This window comes from Hylaeus volcanicus, chromosome 8, assembly GCF_026283585.1.
Source record: "Hylaeus volcanicus isolate JK05 chromosome 8, UHH_iyHylVolc1.0_haploid, whole genome shotgun sequence".
NCBI classification, from domain to species: Eukaryota; Metazoa; Arthropoda; class Insecta; order Hymenoptera; family Colletidae; genus Hylaeus; species Hylaeus volcanicus.
In genome coordinates, this window is record NC_071983.1 from 8,779,529 (window position 1) to 8,795,066 (window position 15,538).

At 46.6% G+C, this 15,538-nt stretch overlaps 1 long non-coding RNA gene across 1 annotated transcript; it reads right to left on the reverse strand.

The window, feature by feature from the left end:
- Window positions 1-743: 743 nt before the first annotated feature.
- Window positions 744-6,102, reverse strand: LOC128880830 (uncharacterized). The gene is made up of 3 exons (XR_008457927.1): window positions 5,843-6,102; window positions 3,846-4,099; window positions 744-1,196 (listed from the first exon to the last, which is right to left on the reverse strand). It is a non-coding gene; the product is annotated as an uncharacterized LOC128880830 (long non-coding RNA).
- Between the last annotated feature and the right edge of the window lie 9,436 nt (window positions 6,103-15,538).

Here is a 15,538-nt window from a genome sequence, read left to right on the forward strand (position 1 = left end):
GTAAATTCTGAAAGTCGAGACTTTCCAAAATATAGATCACCGGGCTTCTTCGTTAGTTAGACATTTTTCTCCGTCTGCTGGAGCTGCGAGTGGTCGGTCCATCGATGCGATACGATACTCGTGAAGCGGTCCAGGTTCTGCACTCGAAATGGTTTGCGAAATATTCGCAGCTGCGATCGGTAATGAGCGGCCCCGAAAGGATTCGCTTCTTCGCGTCGGTTTCGCAAATTTGACGTACGCCGCGCATTCGGCGGACGCGGCGCCAATTTCGTATCGCGCGCGGAATGTCTAGACTCTCGATTGCTACCAGGATATGTCGAGGATGAAAACCTTGTTCTCGTTTCCTATATATAGAAACTTAAAGCGCGGTAACGCGCGATAAAAGTGCACGAGAGATCGCGCCTCGGGTTCAGGGCGTTCGAGACACGCCGTTACGAACGCCTGCGACTGGCTCTATCCATTCGACAGAAAAATTCATTCTCCAGGCTTTGGCCTCTTAACCCATTACCCGACCCAGTTCAAAAATACAAAAAAAATTAATTAACTGTATAATGATATTCATATTAACCAACCGCGACTATTTTTACCATAATTGTCATTGTTTTTATTTAAATATTAAAATTAAAGCCCTTCCCATTTTTGAAACATTGGCGGATAATGGGTTAACGTGTACCGTGGCTCGAGTGAAAGGTCCTCAATCGAGTGTTTCGAATCTTTAATGGGAAGACAAAATTATGAATGTCACAATTTTTTAAAAATTTTCATTCGGAAATTGAGTATATTAAATTTTGTATCGCAAGAGTGTGCGAGTCATAGCGGAGGAAAACCACCGGCGCTACACTTTAACTAAATATCGCTAGATTGCGTAAGTAAATCGGTCTCGCGAAGCGTACCGATATCGAATATTCAGCTTTCTAATCGCCATCGAACTCTTCAACGTCAACGTTTTCATTCTTTTCTGTTGCGCTTCTTTATTTCTAGCGAGACGATGCTTGTGTAAGTTCAGTAAATTTACATGTCGGTACACGCCTGATCAGACGAGTCGCCTATGTTTTCGAGGAAAACCCAGCTTCTCCGTGCGTCCATCGGAACTTTCGATCTTCGCGAACGACGGCAGCCAAGTCTGCGCTGGTAAACCGAAACTAGATCGCTTCGGGATGTGGTCGCGTCGGCCACGTCACGGCAGTAACGATACGCTAGAAAGAGAGAAAGGAATCGGCGTTATTGGCAGCGTTCACACCAGCGTTTCATTTACAAATACTCCAATTTTTATTTATTACTTTGTTTCCATCGATGTAACCACCGTGTTTCTTTGTAGTTTCCAATTCTATGAGAACAAAATTTTAGCTTCACATATTCACGAGTATGTCTACCACTGAAAGTGTTTATAAAAATAGAGTATCTCAATTTTTATAAATTGTATTGCTAGTAACGGCGTTCTTATTACCAGTAAGGAGACGCAATTCACAGTCCACACCCCTCATTCTCTTCGAGTCGAGCGGTTCAAGAGCACGGATGGCAAGGAGAAGGAGAAAACAAGGAAGAAATGAAAAGGGGAAGGTGTGGTGACGAGCACCACCGTTAACCAGAATCAAATGAACCTCGGGTGAAAAGAGGGGCGAGTCGAGAAGGAGACGAGTGAAAGTAACGCTCGGCCACGCGCCCTGCCCGCGAGTATCGCGGCTGTTTCGTATCGCTCGCACACGCACGTGCACGCACGTGGTAGACTTCCAGCTGCTTCCACACCTCCGCGAGAAATTTAATTTTCGCCGTCCAACGCGGGAAATAGCTCCTCGTTTCTCTTTGATCGGGATCTCCGCCGATCGAGTTGGTAACCCGCGATCCTTGAATCGCTGGGCGTGAACTACACTCTTTTGCAGTAGATTTGCAGCGTGTTCTCGGATCAGCGAGCAAACTACGGTTTTGGATAGCCACCGGAAGCCTTTCTCCGAAGGATACAGGCTCGTTCCAGATCTGACTTGTGGAAACCTTGAAATTTATTAAGCCTGTTATTCAATTACAGGTAATTTACTCGGGAATTTCACTTCTCACTCGAGGTTTGTTGATTGCTCGCACGAAGAAGACGTGACCAGTGTTGGGTTCGATCCTATCAATTTCTAACGACTCGTGAAAACCTTTGAATTCCCACGATGGCATTCGATTCGCAAATGTAACTGTACACGTCACGTGAAAAAATTTTGATTCGATGAAATTTGGTCGGGAGGAACGAGATATTGCACTTAACGTTCCAACCAGCGCCAAAGATACGGGCGTAATGAGCGCGGCCTCGCGAGAAAGCGAGTTCCTCGCGGTAACGGGCGAGTTCACCGATAAGAAGACATTTCGCGTGCGCATATAGAAGTTGTCGTATCATAATGCAATTTCTCGATTATTGATAAGCGCGGCGAAGTCGATATTAGGCACGCAAACAGGTTTGGCGGACTTCCTGTACAGTGGTCTGCGCACGAAGAGATCGCGGAACTTTCATTCTTGACGGTCTTCAGCTTCGTCTTCCAGCTGGAAGCGATACGCTGCCGTTAATTAGACTTAACGATCGCCACTTCCGTCATGGGAATTGAATCTACGGGCGGCCTCGTACTATGTCGTACCACGCGAATTTACCAGGCAAATCAAAACATGGGACTTCGAGCAGACAGAAAATGTGTATTAAATGTAGTTTGTTCTGAATCTTAATCCTTTGCACTCGAGGCCTTTCTTCTGGTATAGGCTCTAAGGAACTAATAGGAAGGATCCTGATTGGTACTTGTAGAAAATTTTTGTAGTAAAATATAAAGTTGAGTTATAGCAAATATTCCAACAGTTAGCACTCGAGTGAAAGGTTAAAAACTAGGGGATGAAACAGACCCCTCATCTTCTGTCACTTACGATGTGGATAAAAGAAGACCTGTAATATTCTAATAGTTACTAATCATCGAGTAATGTGTTCGCATTCAGCTTGTAAATCACCGCTCGAAGCTGAACTTTCCCGACTGGGGCCTGTTTTCTATCCAAGTATTCGTGAACGCGTTTCAACTCATAGCATCGGACTGAATGAACTTTGAATCCGCTCGGATGAATGGCGAGGAAGGCCTTCCCTCGGCGCGTCAGAAAGCAGTGTACACAATCGACAGGATTAAGACGTACGGCGACTGCTGCTCCAACAATTTAACGATCCATTCATAAACAGCAACGGGCACGTATGGTGCGTAACTAAGTGGCAGGGTTGATTTCGACTCGCTCCCATTAATTATCGCTCGGCGAACTAATGGCTTCTTCGCTCCGAATCGATAGCGGCCGTTAAGCGACCAGCTTACCGGGTTAATGGCCATGATCGTAGAGGCATTCGAGGCATTTGGATCGCAATGGCAACGCGTAATTAATAGAGGCAATATACCTTACAGAGGGGCCTCGATTATAAAAAGAAAAAAGAAAAAAACGAAGGACGCGCCAAAATAACTGGAGTAACTGTTTAGGCTCTAGGAGACTATGTGAAGGGTCCTCAATGGCACTTGTACATATATTCTCAGTACATTTATTTTCGTAGTAAAATAAAAGATTGAATTGTAGTAAACATTCCAACGCTACGCTTCCTCGTAGAAATCCAGTTCGTCCTTCACATCTTGGTTACGAACACGTCTATTTTGCAACTGCTGAATCTAAATACTGTAATTCTATTTTTCTCTGAATATATCGCAAGCGAATTGCACGTCGAAGCATGGAATTCGAGGAGAGAGGGTTTCGATCAAGCAACGACGCTGATAAGCACCGGAAGCGGTCGTCGGCTACACCGGGCAGCCAATTTGTACCGCAATTTCACGAACGACTTGTTCACCGATCTTGCCTACCTGGCTCTTTCTATGGCTAGTTCGCGACCGTCGCGTTTCTCCTCGTCTGGATCCTCGCCACGAGAGCACCGCGTACCACCGTTCATTCCTCGAATCCTTTGGAAATACCAGACCGCACCGACAATAGTTCAGAAGTTTGCTAACCGTGATAATCGAGAGCCTGGTGCGTAAATTTCGCAAGGTTGGGTGGCAGACGCATTCCTCCTCGCTTTCGTTCATCTCATTTTCATTTCATTTCATTCAACGATAGTTTCCTGAAATAGGGAGAGATGGAATACCAATCGAAGTACACCACTAGGGGAACGCAACGTGAAAGAGCGGGACTCTGTCAATTCTTGTTATGCAACCTGATTGTAAACTCAAATTTAATCTGAAGTACGACGTCAACGTTGAACTTGATAACTAGAACGTAAAATCGATCTTCTATATCTGCGATGCAATCTGCTTGATGCAGGTTTAAGGATCCCGCCCATGCCTCGAAAGTAGAATATTTTGGGATTAGAGCGGTATAAGTCATCCGTTGTAGGATCACTGTTGCATTAGTACAATCCCTTAACCTAGGATTCATGTAGAGTGCACTAGAAGTGACCTAGACTCGTTGTTATTTAGGATGAGCGTAACGTAGACTTAGTACGACGTGGGCGTAACTTGGGATTGGTCGAGCCTACTTCTGATGCTATTTTGTATACGTACACTCGAAAGTTAGGAAGGTTATAGATATTGCTGTGTGATCGCCAAAAGGTTCGATAGACATGGACATATACATTCATACACAAATACAAAAAAACATAGAAAATTATGATAAAAAAAGTTTGGCTTAAAATGCTTTCAAAATGCACAATCTCTATCTGTATAGGAAGGATGCACGCAAGTAAACGCAACGCAACGCAAAATAAACAACCATCAATGTTCACAAAATAAACAGTTTCTCGCGCCATCCAATCCTAAAATTTCCAGATACCACGTTTCATCGTCGATCGTCGACGTATATAGAAAGGAGCGAGGTCGATCGGTAAGGTTCTTCGATTCCAAACGACTGATCTAGGATTTCACTTAATGCCAACGTGCCGCGCTGAAAAATCTCGCGATCGGCCGTTCAACACATGCTGTCCCGTGATACGGAACGGAAGCCGTAAGTCGATGAGCCTCTCCGCCTCTCGATCCTATCGTCTTTCCACCCACGCGACGATTTCGAAGGTGAAACGGGAGGATTCCTTTCCTCCTCTCGCTTCTCTATTACCAGCGACAGACATTACGATCGGTGTCCGTAGCATCCGATACCGAACCGATCCAGACACTGCCCGCCTGCCTACACGATCCCGGTGCACGCTGCACCTAGTGCTGAACGGTGGGCTGACCATTTTTTTCCTCGACCACTCGAGATATCGTCCGGTCTGCTCCGGTCCTGTCTGGTCCGGTCCAGGACAACTCGCGAGCTCGGTACCTTCGTTTCTGAGTCACTGCTCTCCGCCCTCGGAGAGGCTGCGTAGACGGGATTCGTGACGGAACCAGAATCCGATCGACAAAGAAGCGTTCCGGACCGTTACGTCTCGAGAAGCCATATGGAAGCCCCAAGAGGTGGAAAAGCTTGATTACGGAAGATGGTGCGCAGGGTGACCGCCAAGGGAATTTATTGGAGACGTTCAACCGTGGGATCATACGGCTTTTGGTCAAATAATTCGTTATGCGCCAGTCACGAGAGTGAGAGAAGAGTTCGATGAAGGAAGGGTTTGGTATCGTACTAATGGTAAAAATGACACGTCAAAGATAGCGTGACAATAGTCTCAAATTTTGTATAAAAATTGTCCCAACATCGTATGATTTGGTATCGTGTAGTTCTAATAGTTTCAAACTTTGTCGAATTACTGCAATAGCACTTCGACTTTTATTCAACGTCAAGTGGTAGTAAACGATTTTCGACTACCAAAATGGAAGGCACCGTTAGATTTTCTCTCGCACTCCCATTCGAAGTTTACCCAACCCTAATAAATACCTACCTTAATAAATACCCCCATAAGAATTATCGTACTATCTTATTTCGATTAGAAGTTGTACGATTTCGATACGAAAAACGCCGTTTATGGAGACGGTGCGCCGAGCGATTTCGATCTTCAGCTGCTAATTTGTTGTAGCCGGAAACGGAGTCGTTTGACTAACTCGATTGCGGACTCGCCACGCGGGGACTATCTGCGCGAAAATTGGAGAAAAAAGAAGCCAGATCGGAGCGAAAGAGCGTTTAGCGGCCGGACGGTCGACGACGATATCGCGGAACGTAACTGCGAGAGTGTCGGTGGATTTATCGAGCCGCTGGATCGATTGGATCTCGCGTGCATATTATAATGCGAACGCGAACCGGTTTTCCCTTCTGTCCGGCGTTTGACGCAAATACGAAATGTGTCGAAATTCTGGACTATCGACGACACGCCTGTGATTGTTTCGTAACCGATTCTCATATCGGAAAATTGCCTGACCGCATGAACATATCGGAATATTCATGACTGTCCGACGGAACAACTTTATCCCTTCCTCGTCTCGTCGAGTATCGGCGTACACGATGCGCCTCGCGTCCATGCGAATCTTAAACATGTAAATTGGTCGCCCCGGCTGGGAACTCGGATTTATTTTGCACCGTGGCTGCGAACGTAGCCCTCCCACGGCCGAGCGATCTTTCGACATCCTTCCGCGTTCCACCGGCGACGTCCCTTTGTTCGACCCACGTTCAATCCCGACGATGACTCGCGGAATCAACGACTTAATTAAATCGTTAACTGGCTACGAAAATACGCTCTCCGTTTCGGAGAAACAACAGCGATAGACGAGTTACAAGGTCCTTCTTAATTACACAGACGATCTCTTCGCAGGTTTTGTCATTCGAAGGGTCAAAGGACTTTCGAATGTTCCCCTTGGGCTGTGCAAGCTGTTGCAAGCAGTGATATAGATGATTTTAGGAAATGCGTCCAGCATCGAACGCGTACAATCGACGTCTTTCTCGTCCTGAGGTGACCGAGCCCCCACGCGCGACAGGGACGAACATTCGTCGGAGTCGATTTTTCCGTGCAGCTCGCAGAAAGGTCCCACCACGACGACGGAGCGCCTTTCGAAAGCAACGGCGGCGCGATACGGCTACGGGACGACATTCTTTTCCATCGCTTCTGGAGCAAAGCGGCCGCTTCTCTCGGTGGAAACGGCGCGGCGTCTCCCATCGCGGTGGAATTTGCATTTAAACGCCTGGCTTACGTAACCGTCGTGGCCGAGGCGAACGCGTTAGTTCAGGAAACGCTGATCCGCCGCCGTTAGCGAGTAGCGCCGAGTATCGCCTCGTCGATCCGATCGACGGGCACGCGAAAATTCCGATCGAACTGCCATGAGACTTGGTATACTTCGAATTAGTTTAAACGAGGGTAGTGGACAAGTTAGGGTAGTGTAATCATTTTGTTATACCCAATCTGGTCTTAACCCTTTCGACCCAGCTGTTCCCTGTTTGAATTCTATCCAATTCTCTTTTAGAAATTAATTTTATTAAGTGTTGATCGCAAATCAATGACCGTAGTTAGATGAAAAAGGACAATTTTATCCAAATGTCTCAATTGTAATTTAGCTAATGGCAACCAGATATATGCACTGGGATATATTCGCGAGCTCCCAAATAAATTCTTAACATCGTCGTCCAGAGGAAATTTACTCGCAGGCCTTCTGTACAGGTGGACGAGTATGTGTACGTTAAAATGTAATCGAAAATGACGAGGTCGATTAGCCGGCTGTCAGACGCGCACTTTAACTCCATTTTCGCTCGATCCTCTCGGGATGGAGATACCAGCGCCCGGGCACTGTAATTACCGGACATAACTCGATCGAAACGTTGAAAATTAATTAAAACATCAGCCGTCCTTCGAGTCGCTAGTCATCGCGAGCGGGCAGCCAGGAAATTTACGCGAGGACGCGATCGAGTCGGCCGCGACACTCCGGGCATCGTCGGAATTCCATCGAAATTTTCGCCAGGCTCGATTTCCCGTCGGTGACGTATGCAAGGCCGCGGATTAGCATATAGACGGACCACCCATGCTACGACCCTGCGCGATCAACGAGCCCCGCTCTTCAGCCTCGTAATAAGCGGCCGCTCGTGTCGGATCCACCGACTACAAGTACCGCCCGTGTACCCATCCGTATATCTCGATTTATATCGTTATCGATCCTTTATTGGCGTCGATATATATTCCAGCTCGGTCCTTACATCGATCCTGGCCTTACATCTCCTTTTTCTTGCCTCTCATCCTTTCCTTCGGGCGTACCTTCTCCGCAGCAGGCTCTCCCTCCTTCGTCGCGCGTAGGAGTTCAACGCGAGATGTCCCTGGAACGGTATCGGTCGAGTTTCCTCCCTCCGCGATGTCTTGCGCTTTCTTCCTCTCGCGACTTCTATGCTACACGATGCGCTTATCGCGGACGACACCGGTCGCCTTCGAGACGACCGCGACCGAGCGATGTTCTAGGACCGGTGTAATCAACGAGGAAGGAGTTCGCGGACTCGTGGACAGCCATGAATTTTATCATTCTTCACGAGCGCGTCGTAAACAAACCTCCATGCTCGACTACGGTCCTATAGTTCGTTGCTCAGGAGTTGGCAAGGCAGCTCGATTGGCTGTCGCGTAACGGCGACACGTTTACTCGTACGCACTTTCGTTAATGGCTGAATTGGTTACATCTACTAATGGAATATAGGATCATATAAACACTCAATCGATACTTTTAATCTTTATTTTATTTATTTATGAAAGCTTGGAAGAACGATCTTTATTTAACTATAAACGAAAAATAGAGACAAGAAAATACTGGTGAAAATGATCAAGATGAGAATAACAGAAACGAGCCTACAATACGTTTATTATGAAAGATACACAGGTCTGAATATAGTTAAAAACCTATCGATTTTTAAAAACCTATCGAACAAAAATCGAAAAGAACGATCGCAAATATGTGCGAGACGATAGGTACACCGCCTCTTGTAGAATAATTGCTTGTATCATTGGCGTACCCTCACATCGGCGACCATTTATCGCCAACCCTAGCTTCGAGGCGGTTTCCATCAATGATCCCATCGACCGCGGAAGATAGGCGAGCAAATAAAACCGGGCGTAATCGAACATATTTATTACCGTTCATCCATCGACTCTCGTACTCGACTGTGTACCGCGTTTATTAATTAACGAGGCCGGTCAATTATTCCGAGTAATTATCGAGGGGCAAGCATCGACAGGCCGATAAGCTGTTTCTCTCGAAGGCGACGAGTAGTTACGATTCGAGTACAAGCGGTAGATTGTTAAGGAGTCGATGTTGACACGCGAAAGATCTCTTCGTTACCTCGTTTGAACGAACGACTCGACGAATGCGGTCTTGTCGCGGCTCGTGTTGCGCGTCGCGAGATGCAGGACGAAAGAACTTCGATGATAAAAGGTAGGACTTTTCAAGCTCGAGGATCCCGAGTGGCAACGGCCGTGAGACGAAGGACGCTCTCTCCGCGTCTATTCATCTAGCCGTGTCGCTCGTTGCAGCGATCCTCGCAAGAACCACTTGAAAGTCGCTCTTCGTCGGGCAAGAAAACGACCGAAAAAAGTATCCTTCGCTCTCCAGTCGTTGGTCACCGCGAGATCCATTGTTATCGTTTCGTTTGCGTAACCACGTTTATTTTCAAGCGTACGGCGGGAAACACTCGCGCGTAATGGTCGACTTTAACCTCGTACGGACGCAATGCATCCAAACTGCATCGGCTTAGTGCTCGTTTGTCTGAATCAAATTCCAAACTCACTGCTTCATCACTCCTAATAAATTTACACTAGACCTCCCACGACTAGTTAAATGACCGTTTTTATAAGTGCATACAAATCTAATAACAATGAATAAAGTACTATAGTGTCCGAATAATAATACGAGAATGACACGAAGTATTATTATATGTAAAAGAAACCGTATTATTATAATGATTTAAATTCAATCAGTCTCCAAGTTGTCACCTCGGAATACAGGAACAATCGCTCTCGACAGGTTCGAGCGTAACGTTCGAATCGCGTTCCATCGGTAATCGTAATTATTTCCAAAGAATTTGCGAAGGGAAGGAACGCTTCTCGTCGCTCCGAACGAACGGCGTCGAAATAGAATCGTTACCGCGATCGTTACGCTCACCGTTAACTGTCGTTCGAGGAAGAAACTATAAAATTTGTTCCAGTTTCTTTTTCCACGGGAGAGAGAACGCGGCCCGCGGTGGAGATTCAATTAGCGGGATTCGTTAGGACGTATTCGTTAACGAGGGAAGGGAGAAAGCGATTAAAAGTTTCAGGGAATTCACGGTATTCCCTAGATGGGCTACGATTATAGATCGGCAAGCCGTTCCGCGAGAACGATCCATGAATTAACTCGGTAACGATCTTCGATGTTTCATAGTTGCAGCGCTTGCAAGCAACTGCCTCGTTTAATTATCTAATTTAATTGAACTAAAAATTCGGTCATTTCCGTCGGAATGTCACGAATAGGTCGCTCGACGATGTTTTCACTCATGGATATGAGCAAGGACTTTATCAGTTACACCAACAGCCTAGAGTGACGCCGCTGTTTTTTGCGGTTTTAGAAATCGGCCTTAAGGACGGCCGTCCGAACAACTGTCGATTTCGAACGGATGGATTTTCTCGGTCGCGGTAAACGAGAGGTCCGTACGATTGTTCGACAGTTTTGTTTCCAATAAAAAGACGTTAACGCATTCGATCGATTCGTGCCAACGGAAACCTGGTACGAGGAGGATATCAGAGAATTTTATTTGTAAGGGATATATATTATTCCTTAGTAAGTTATTCGTCAGAATCTCTTCAAACTTGTACATACAATTCAATTACAAACACCTAAAAGCAAACGACATAAGTCAGTTTTAATAAAACTTTCATAAATACTTCTTTCTTACACTATACGTTAAATTTGTCACATTGGGATAAGTTACATTTCATCTCCTTGACGTTCATTACGTCGGCCAAAGAGTGCCGATCCATTAATCGATAAGTAACCAGAGCGTTAACGTCAACCCTCGAAGGCTCCATTCTTTGTACATATATTAATATCGAGCCCGGAGAAAATTGATACTCCGCATCGCATCTTTGCTTCGCGATCCGAACCTATAAATCATCGTCGAGAGATCGATAAGTGGGGCGCTTCTTAATTTACGCCTCTCGAAATCGTGGGTCCCGATCAAGTTTCGCTCTCGATCGATAATCGGCAAGCGTCCAGCGAACGCCTCTATTACGCTACCTTCTTTCTCTCCTTCTCGTCGTCGGCCCACCCGTCGTTGGTTCGCGCTGTCAAAACATCCTCCCAGGTGTCGCAGCTCTTTTTACGCGCCGTTTGCGATAGCGTAAATCATGATATCGACCGGCGAGGGATTAATGGTCGACGTTACTTTCGCGGTTCGGATGAGACGGTCAGTCAATTATTTTCGCACCTCGTCGAACGAAAAACTTATGACCGAATACGAGCAGCGGTTACTCATCGAGGGACTGGCCAATCCTTTGGCGACCTGTCGAGGGTTTCCACACGGATGATCCGAGATCGAACGATAACGATTCCAAGAGAGAACCCTTCGACAGGTTCGAATAGTTAATTCGCGATGCGACACGGTCAGTGAATATTGTTAACAGAAATTTAAATTTTATTTATTTAACGTACCTAATTTGTAACGAAACAAACAATTTACGAGATAACGTATTATTTCTGCGTCGCATTAATATTCAAACACTTACCGAGCTTCGATGGTGTACTTAAAAAGTAGATTGAATTATGGTCAGGTGTACATTGCAACAAGGAATAAAGTACTATAGTGTCCGAATATTAACACGAGTCATTGTATATTCGGTTGATGTAGTTTCACGGAATTCGCGGAACGAGACCTCGCGAGCGGCTCACCGTCCACCGTCGCGTCGGGCTGCGAGAAAAAGGAAGATGCTTTTTAGGTCAGGAACGCGGCTTATCCCTCGTTCCTCTCCTTCCTCGGCGCGTCCTTCTGGTTCGTTCCTCTCCCTTTTAATTGAACGGCTGACTCGCTAGGGATGGGAACGAAACGCTACGAAACAATCTTGTTTCGCCACGGCAGAACCCATCCTTCTGATACTCCAATAATACTGAATGACTCCACATCAAAATATTTTCTTAGCCTCAACGCTGCGTCGACGGATGGTCACGAGATTCGAAGATATTCGCGAGCTCGAGGATTTGGCAAAGCTTGTAATACGCAGAACATGAAGCCTGAGAGGTTCTAAATTTCAGGACTGAGTGCGTCGAATTCTCCTAGCGGAGATCAGAAACGCTTTCGAGAGCGGTTCAAAGTCTATCGCGAACCGATTGGTTCGGAAGGCAGCGAGAAATCGTATCGAATGGCCATCGCTACTCGGGTGCACTGGCAACTGGTTTTTGCCGATGCAACCAAGTCGAGCCGAGAGAGCCAGATGCACGCGGCTGTGTCCTCGCGGATGTCGGTTAGCAGTTTCCTGGGAGAGTCAGCGTGTATGCACGGTCGTCCTTGAAGCCGTTACACTCCCTTGCATTAAGGCTCTTGCCAGTCGGCCCCCGAGTTCGCCACACTATTACACCCACCAACACGCCTTTACCGTCTCCGTCTCCGTCCGATGCTGATGGACTTGTTCGGCATCGATTCATCGAAACTGTTCGAGGTGGCGTCACCGGCGATATTCGGTAGAGAAAAACCCTCGTCGTCTTCGAATCTATAATAAGCAATCCGACGTTCTGCGTGTAAATTACACTGATACGATTTTAACGAGCGTCCCCGTTTTGCGTTTGATCGCCGCAGTGAAAGTAGTAGAAAGCGAAATAATAGACATGCGTCGCTCGTTGATGGAGCAGAGCAAAAAATTGATCCGCACAAAATCTCGGACGGGATGTACCAAGTAGAGAGGAAGTGGAAAGAAAACGAATGAAACCGGCACGGAGAAACGACTGGTGCAGGGTCGACTGAATAAGTCGAGTGTATAATTCGTGGTTCTACGTACGGACTAAAGATCGTGAGGAACATCGAGAAATAAAGAAAAAGGTAATATAAGAGCGAACAATTAACGAATAATTTGTCTCTCTTCGCGAGAACCTCCATCTGATCGAATGAAACGGAATTTGGGATTCTTTTCTCCATAGTACTCTTAATCGTGGTACACATCGGACTCTTTTCTCGGTGGTATTGCGTAACTGGCACGATGCACCGGCGCGGAGTCAAGGTGAGCGTTGAAAAAGCTATCGAAAGGGGAATCGCCCGGGATCGAGCAAGAATGGGAATATAAATTTCATTTCCACGGATCGCTTTCGAGTCGCGGCTACGGAGATAAGCCGATATGCGCATAGATTCAGAACCGTTCTATGGAGAGATCCCGCGAATTCTTGGATCGCGACCGATCGATATATGGGCGTGACGACGTTACACGTCGGCTCTGTTATCCTCGCCTTCCTCGTGTGGAAGATCTGATTTCCTTACAATGTATAGTGCGGATCGTGTTACACAGTATCGTACCTACCACGGTGCACATTCGTTATGGTTTATGTAAATTGGCTAGTACATAGGTGACTCGCGCGTTAAAGCGCACGCAGCCGCATCCGCGCGATTAACGCGCGCCGATTTATGGTGTCATCGATTCCACTACCAGACGATAAATTGGACGCGAGCGGTGGTTTCCTTTCTAAACTGAAATTATTATTGTAAAAACGATATAAAAAACCTCGTATCACGGTTAGTATTCGTCGGATAAAATTGCGAAGGTGCAAGTGGAGATCGATAAATTCTCAGTATCGATAGCGCGCTCGTACGGAAAAGCTATTAGTAGATTGTACAGTTATACAGAAATAGATGAATTATATAGAAATGTAGAAATATGTTTAAGCGTATAAGATATTTCTTTCCTAGTCATTCAAAGATACCGTGTTAATAGCATCCGTACCGCGCGTTTTAATCTCCAAAACCTGTGCTAGGAGCCGCCTATACTATCTTTACCACGTGTTGAAATCTCTCAAACCACGTGCTATGCGTCTGTACTGTTCTTGACACGCGTTGAAATCTCCGAATCCCCATAACCATGCGTTGAAATCTCCCAAACCCCATGCGCTCTACGGTGCGCGTCGAGAGACTTCAACGCGTGGTAAGAGCAGTGCATTCGAGCGCGGAGCACCAGCGCCTCTACCGCTGTGCGCGGTAACTTTGACTGTCATATTTCAAGCGTTGAAACATCCATCCAGAAAAGGAAAACGTCAAACGAACAGTAGCAATGAAACCCGATTGATCGCGAAAAATGATTGACTTGTTGGCATCTAATTAACCAAATGACGTCGGCTAACAGAAGAGGACAAACGTCTGATCAGATGCACGAGTAATTACTGCGTAGCGTGTATAAAATGTGGTCGCGCGGTCGTTTCGTAAAAAATTAACAAGCGGCAGGAGTGTTTTACGAGGAGCAAGATTGCTTTCGTTTCACGTTCTGGGATTTCACTTCTGACGTGATACGAGAAAATCTGTGTTTAATACGTACACACGCATAAAATTTACGGTCAAAGCGCGTCCGTGGCGACTCGTTTTTAATTTAAACGCGAACGTCTCGTCGCTAACGACGATCATAATTTTCGAGTAAAGTTCGCGTGCAAGAAGAAAGAAATCTCGTGTCGTTCCTTTAAAATTGCAGAGGTATTCTATCTCGTTATAGAGTCTCTAGTATCTCCATAGTTAACGAGACGAACGGTCCATTTGTACACAAAAATGTCGGGAAACTCAGGTTTACGCGATTTAAATGCGTTCGAGAGCATCGGTTGGGATACATTATTCATGGCTATTAAGTTTACCGTATTACGGAATGGATATTCCGGTCGCGAGCGAAGCAAATAAATATCGACATACGTTATCTTTCCTTAGAGGAGGGATACGCGTAAGGTACGTAGCGGGACGTTCAATCGTGCGTGTACGCGCCGCTTCGCGTGCAATTTCCGATACCGAAAGTTCGATATGCAATTTCGTGGCCAAGAATAAATCCCCGCTTGCATAAATCCCGGCACCTTCGTGTCGAGCTGCAGCACACGTCGCTGAACTTCTCGGCGCGGCGGAGAGAACGAGGGAAAAATCTCGCTCTCGGTCTCCTTCTTCGTCGTCGTCTTCGCTCTCTCCGGTGATCTCGAGCTAGCGAGAACAGGACGGATAGAGTGATCGAAGAGAGTCGGTGTTCACCTACTCGCGAGGGTGTGTACCAAGGCGTGTGCAGCGCCCGTACAACGAAGAATTCGCTCTGCACGAGACTGCGATACCGGTGCAAGGAGGTATCTATCGCTTGTGCAATAGTGAACGTATAGCGGATGTCAAACCGCCACGCCGCTCCGCTCCGCGCGGGCGCACGTATCGCGGGTACACCCCTGCACCGACCGCGCCGACTCTGCATGTCTGCATACGTGCACACACACACATACTCGCGTATTTGCATCGCGGTCTCCGCGGGTTGACAACTCGCGTGCATACGCGTGACTTTCGTGAACTCGCGCGCGCGCTAATTTGCAAACAGGAAGTGGAAAGTCCACCGTCGCGCTCTTCTGTCCGCGTTACTGGAGAAGAGACTTGTACCCACAGCAATTAGGGAGATGAATGGAAGTACTGTAACTACAGTCTCCTTTCTTCTGAAAGTATATTC